The sequence below is a fragment of the Erythrolamprus reginae genome, chromosome 1 (assembly GCF_031021105.1).
Source record: "Erythrolamprus reginae isolate rEryReg1 chromosome 1, rEryReg1.hap1, whole genome shotgun sequence".
Lineage (NCBI taxonomy): Eukaryota > Metazoa > Chordata > Lepidosauria > Squamata > Dipsadidae > Erythrolamprus > Erythrolamprus reginae.
The window spans coordinates 193055401-193061974 of NC_091950.1; the positions used below are offsets into that span (position 1 = coordinate 193055401).

Consider the following 6574-nt stretch of genomic DNA (forward strand, 5'->3'; position numbering starts at 1 on the left):
TATGGTCTGTGTTCAGCTTTGGAAAATTTCTGGCATTTCTGTTTTGTGCATGTTTTAAAATGCAATTCTCTCTCAAATCCTAATGTTAATTTGGCATGGAGAATATATTTTGTTATATATTCTATATATTTGGTTTGGAATCTAATGTCTTGAAAAACTCAGAAGTATTTAAAATTGTTTTTGAAAACTGCTTCAGAAATAAAAGTTGGAAAGTACTTAGGAGTGGATCACCATATATATGCAGAGGTAATAAAGTATTTTATTTTCCAATTTATCTGGTGATTTGTAAAATATCTACATGGTTCTTCTTAGAACAGCTGCAAAATTGCCCAACTGTCATTTTATTGTTAACATGTTATATGAAATTATTGTATATATTGATTAAAATAGTTTAGTACACACACACACATACAATACTGTTTAAATACTGTTGCTACCAGTATGTTCATGAGTAGCGTTGGGCAAACCGAACTCACATAATTTGGGTTCGTACCAAATTTTGTGCTGTTCGTGATGCTGAACCCAAATTTTTTTAAAACTTCGGGCAAAGTTCGGGTTCGGGTTCGGCATTAGCTCAAACACCGCGAAATGCTGCCGCCTGGGAGGAGAGGGGGGAATCCCATTGTGGCATTCCCCACCTCCTTTTGCTTGCCGCAAGCAAAAGGAGCTGGGGAACCCCACAATGGAATTCCGGGGACGGAGCTTTGACATCACGTATACTTCTTCCTGACCTCCCTTTACTTGCTTGGAAGAGAGGACAGAAGTTGGTTCTATAGTGTAATGGTTAGCACTCTGGACTTTGAATCCAGCAATCCGAGTTCAAATCTCGGTAGAACTTCCTTTTTTAATTTTTTTTTAATTTTTATATATTATTATTATTATTATCATCATCATCATCATCATCATCATCATTATTATTTATTAATTATTTCCATGAGCACATCGGGAAGGTTCCCTTTTGCCCCCAAAGAGCTGGAGGGTCCTTTTAATGCTTTCTTAGTGGGAAATGGTAATGGCCAGTTTCCAGTTTTCATATTTATTTTAAGATATGAGCAGGGTGAAATCTAGAAATGTTGGATTGTTTTTAAGATGAAACACAGAATTAACCAGCTATATTTTTAATTTTTGGAATTTAAATTTGACAATTATCTCTTCAAAGCAGGTAAAATGCAAGGGATACATAGAATTAAAAAAGTATGATTCATTTTTTATCCCTCATCAGCCATTCCAAGACTCAATAATCAACAATACTAAGGCCAATTCCTATGATTGAAATTCAAATTTCCTGATGAATCACTAGTCCTACCTTATCTGTTAATGAATATTCCAAATGACATCTTACTATGAGATAATGCCTCTGAGGGGGAAAAATTAACACCTTTTATGAAGGTCATGCCCTCAGAACCCACTTGTTATCGAAAGGAATGAAAGATCATTTTGACTCCTAAGTTTTTTCTACATTCCTGGAGTTTACAAATATCCAAAGTGGTGTCTGTGCAGTTAAGGAAGTATATGAATCAACTCTTGGGTATATAATGCAGCAGAGCCTTTAAAGAGAAAGGCAAATTTTTCTGAGCTGAACACTAAGATAATGAATAAACAGTCTGAATGAACAATGCTGAATTTTGTTATTTCGAAGCTTAATATGAATGAAGCAATCTGGTGATACTTTAGCCAATTTCAAGACTGTTTACTGTCAAAAGCAATATGTTTACTTTGCATATTTCCACATTCTTTTGTAAGACCTGTATATATTCCATCTTTGGCAATTGGAAAGAAATTTATCAATTCATTTTATTTTGCTTCCTATGGCTGATACAAACCCTACAGTCAAACTCCGAGAAAATTTAGATAGGAGTTGTGATCACATGCATGAGTTTTCACTGCTAAAGCAAAGATAGCCAATAATAAGCAATTCAGCAGTAACAGCACTGAAAGGAGAAGGCAAGATCAAAGATGGCGAGACTTATGGCCAGAAGTCCACTAAAGAAACTATATCAGAGCTGTTATCCTTGAACGATAATGTGTAAGAAGCAACCAGTTGCAAAGAGAGAACTGCTGATAGCATACGCCAATTTATGTGTGTCATTTCATCACCAGTTAAATATTCTTTAGTTCTAGCAATAGATGAGACAACATGAGACAAGGATAGAATAGGATAGTATAGGATAGTTGTTTATTGGCCAATAGACACGCATAGAATTTATCTCTAGTGCAAAAGCTCTCAATCAAATAACAAAGTGATAGGTGATGGCGAACCTTTTTTTCCTTGGGTGCTAAAAGAGCGTGGGTGTGCAGTATTGGGCATGTGCAAGTGCCCACACCCATAACTCAATGCCTGGGGAGGGCGAAAACAGCTTCTCTGGCCCCCCCAGAGCGCCTTTGGAGGTTGGAAATAGCCTGTTTCCCAACTTCTGGTGGGCTCAATAGGCTCATGTTTTGCCTTCCCCAGTTTCCAAAGGCTTCCCTGGAGCCACGGGAAGGTAAAAAACACCCTCCCCCATCCCCTGGAGGCTCTCTGGAAGCCAAAAACTCCATCCCAGAGCCTCTCTGTGAGCCAAAAATCAGCTGGACGGCACGCACATGCACGTTGGAGCTGAGCTAGGGCAACTGTTCATGTGCCAGCAGATATGGCTCTGCGTGCCACCTGTGACACCCGTGCCATAGGCTTTCCATCACTGTCATAGACCATAAATAATAGTTACAATTAGTAATCATAAGATACAAATGAGTGATAAATCATAGATAACAATAGTAGGGAACAAGAGAAGGTAAGAAAGCATTAGAAATGAGAAGATGAGAAAGATGAGAAGGATAATCGCAATATAGCCTACTGCATGTGGTTAAATACCTTTACGTATAAGACAGTGCTGTGAGAACTGGACTGTGGAAATTAATAATAAATGGACTACCTATTACCACTATGCTTCTGGGGGAGGGGAATGAACACATCAAAGCAATTGTGAGATGCACAGTCCTTCAAAAAAAGCTGTTTTGTGTGTGTGTGTGTGTGTTGCCATTGCTCAGAAATGGATACAGTGGAAGAGTCCTTTAAGCTCATTATGGTACAAGACCATCTTGTATTGGAATAATATATTCTCAATAATGTGGTTTCCCATAATGCAGATAGATAATACAGATGGAAGGGATGATATAATTCAGTTGTTTCTTTCTTTAGCAACTGGGGCCTTGACTTTTTTGCCAAAATAATAACGCGGTTGCATATCATTCTTACTGAAGAGAAATAGCCAAGATTATCAAGGTTATCCTACTTCACTGTTGTTCTCATTCAACTCTTCACCTGCTTCATTCCATTTCTCAGGATAATTCTTCTTTCTCCAGAATAACTTTGCCATGGCAGAGACAGACAGTTCTCCCAAAATTCCCCCTGCTGCATTTCTATAGGAAGTCTCCTTCAAGTCACACTCAACTACAAGTGACTGCATGGACCTAGCCATGTGGTTTCCTTGGCAACAGGACAAAAATGGTTTGCCAGTGCCTTCTTTGGGGATTTTTTAAAAAGTTACTACTCTAGCCTTAGTATTTCCTAGTGGTATCCTACTATATCAAGCCAGGAAAAAACCATTCGGATGATTGTAGCACCCAATGGTTAATAATGTTAATTGTGTAGAATGTGTTCTAAATGGCTCTCTTGCTCTGCACTTCAGATTCCTACCCAAGTCAAGGGATTCCAAGCTGACCATCACATTAAAATAAGAAGCAACGTTTTTACTGAGGATTCTAAAGACAATGTTGCAAAAGCACTATGTGACCTAAAACCTTCCCTATCAACTGGGCCTGATGGCCTATGTGCATACTTCCTAAAAAAGCTCTTCACAGCCATAGCTGAATCTCTAAGCATAATATTTGAAAAATCATTCAGGACTAGTTCACTACCAAAACTATGGTCGCTAGCCATGGTCATCCCCATCCTCAAAAAAAGAGATCCCAGTCTAGTTGAAAACTACAGACCAATTTCTCTTTGCTGCATCACATGCAAAGCATAGTTCCCTCTAAGCTGAGCAGTGAGCAATCGCTCACTTAAAAATCATCATCAACTCAGAGTTTTCCAAACCTGCTCAGAAGCCGAGAGGGAAAGAGTGAGAGGGAAGGAGAGAGAGAGGAAGAGAGGAAGAGAGAGAAACAGATAGAAAAAAGAGAGGAAGGAAAAGAGAAAGAAAAAGAATGGGAGTAAGGAAGAGAGAAAGAAAATCAAACTCTAGTTTGAAACTAGCTCAACTATTTAAGTGGCATTTTGATATTGATAGAGTTGCCCTATTATGAGCTCACTGTTATAGACACACAGTACAGTATTTTATTTTGAAATTCTCTGAGGCAAAACAGGGTGGGTTTTTTATTTATTTGTTTGTTTGTTTGTTTGTTTGTTTATTATTTCTGTGCCGCCCAGTCCCGAAGGGACTGCCGCTCAGACACTATACTTTTCCGCCCACCCCGCCCCAAAAATTAGAGGGAGCACTGATGCAAAGTCATGGAATCAATCATAAACCAATCAATTACCCTTCACCTAGAAACTAATAATCTATTCTCTGGTTTCAGGAAAAAATTATCTTTTATCCTGCAACTCCTTCACTGCAAAAACATATGGATAGCATATCTCCATCAGGGAAATCAATAGACGCAAATTTACATAGACTTCTGTAAAGCCTTCGACACAGTGGTTCATGGCAAACTACTTCTAAAACTTAAATCCTATGGCATCTCAGGATCCCTACACAACTGGATAACTATGTTCCTATCAAACAGACAAGTTGTCAAAATAGGGAGCACCATATCTAATCCTGTTCCTGTTAGCAGCAGTGTACCCCAAGGCAGCGTACTAGGACCAACATTCTTCATACTCTATATAAATGACCTCTGCGACCACATTACAAGCAATTGCATTCTCTTTGCTGATGATGTAAAAACTCTTCAACACCACTAGCAACACAGCTATCCTCCAAAAAGACCTTGACTTTGTATTAGAATGCTCAAAGATTTGACAACTCCAAATATCAACCAAAAATGCTCTGTCCCACACATTGACAAAAAGAATCCAAGTATCAAATACAAGCTAAATAAATAAGACAACCCTCATTCCGTAAAAGACCTTGAAAATACTCATATCAAATTACCTATGTGCCAAAGCTCACTGTAACAACTTGACCAAAAAGGCTTCAAGAGTTGTTAACCTAATCCTACCTAGCTTCTTAGTAGAGTAGTAATATCACTCTACTAACCAAAGTATACAAAACTTTCGCCAGACCAATCCTTGAATGCAGCTCATCTGTCTGGAAGCCAAACCACATTTCAGACATAAATACAGTACATTAGAAAGCACCCAGAGATATTTTACAAGAAGAGTCCTCCACTCCTCTAATCGCAACAGTATACCATACACAACCAGACTTGAAATCCTAGGCTTAGAAAGCTTGGAGCTTTGTCACCTTAAACATGACTTAAGCATACCCCATAAAATCATCTGCTACAATGTCCTTTCTGTCAACAACTACTTCAGCTTCAACCACAATACATGAGCACATAACAGATACAAACTCAAAGTAAACTGCTCCAAACTCGACTGTAGAAAAAATGTCTTCAGCAACCGAGTTGTTAATGCATGGAACTCACTACCAGACTCTGTTGTTTTATCACCAGACACCAAAACTTTACTCTTAGACTATCCACTGTTGACCTCACCCAATTCCTAAGAGGTCCGTAAGGCGCATGCACAAGTGTACCAGCATGCCTTCCGTCTCTGTCCTACGTTTGTCTGTTATTAGTACCAATATCATGTATATAAACAGTGTTATTTCTTTGTTCACTACCAATACGTACTTGACAAATTAAATAAATAAATAGATAGATAGATAGATAGATAGATAGATAGATAGATAGATAGATAGATAGATAGATAAAGAAATAAATAAATAAATAAATAAATAAATAAATAAATAAATAAATAAACAAACAAACAAACAAACAAACAAATAAATAAATAAATAAATAAATAAATAAATAAATAAATCTCACTGGTGATATTCCAGTCTGTAAAGAAGGAGTAAATACAATGTGATGGGGAATGTTTGGGGCAGGCACATCCACTATGGATGCCTTGGAAGATTTCCATCCTCGTATAGTTGAGTAGGATTTTGTAGATTGAACATATTTCATATATGAACCCAAAAGCATGTTTCTTTCATACAGTGACTGTGCCGACAGACTAAAGGGATATTTAGCTTAGTTTGGGAGATGTTTGTTTAAGAGATTGCCTTAGGAAAATGTATTTATTTATTTTATTTATTTATTTATTTTGTCCAATACACAATAAACAATAAAAAATGTAGCTGCCAATTGCACTCTGGGTAATGTAGTCCATGACATGTGACCTCATCTGTTGTTCTTATTGGCCATTGAGCTTTACCTGGGCGGCTGGATAATCCTGCCATGCCCTCCAACAGCCATTTTAAAGATTTATAAAGGAGCATGCAACAGCCTGCAGATAGGAGAAATGAATCTCTTTTCACCTACGTGTAATGGGACAGATTATGGACATAAGTTCTGAGGAATTTCACAT

The 6574-nt window shown here is 37.7% G+C and overlaps 1 non-coding gene across 1 annotated transcript; it reads left to right on the forward strand.

Annotated features, from left to right (window-relative positions):
* Window positions 1-766: 766 nt before the first annotated feature.
* Window positions 767-838, forward strand: TRNAQ-UUG (transfer RNA glutamine (anticodon UUG)). Its single transcript has one exon. It is a non-coding gene; the product is annotated as a tRNA-Gln (tRNA).
* Window positions 839-6574: the final 5736 nt, after the last annotated feature.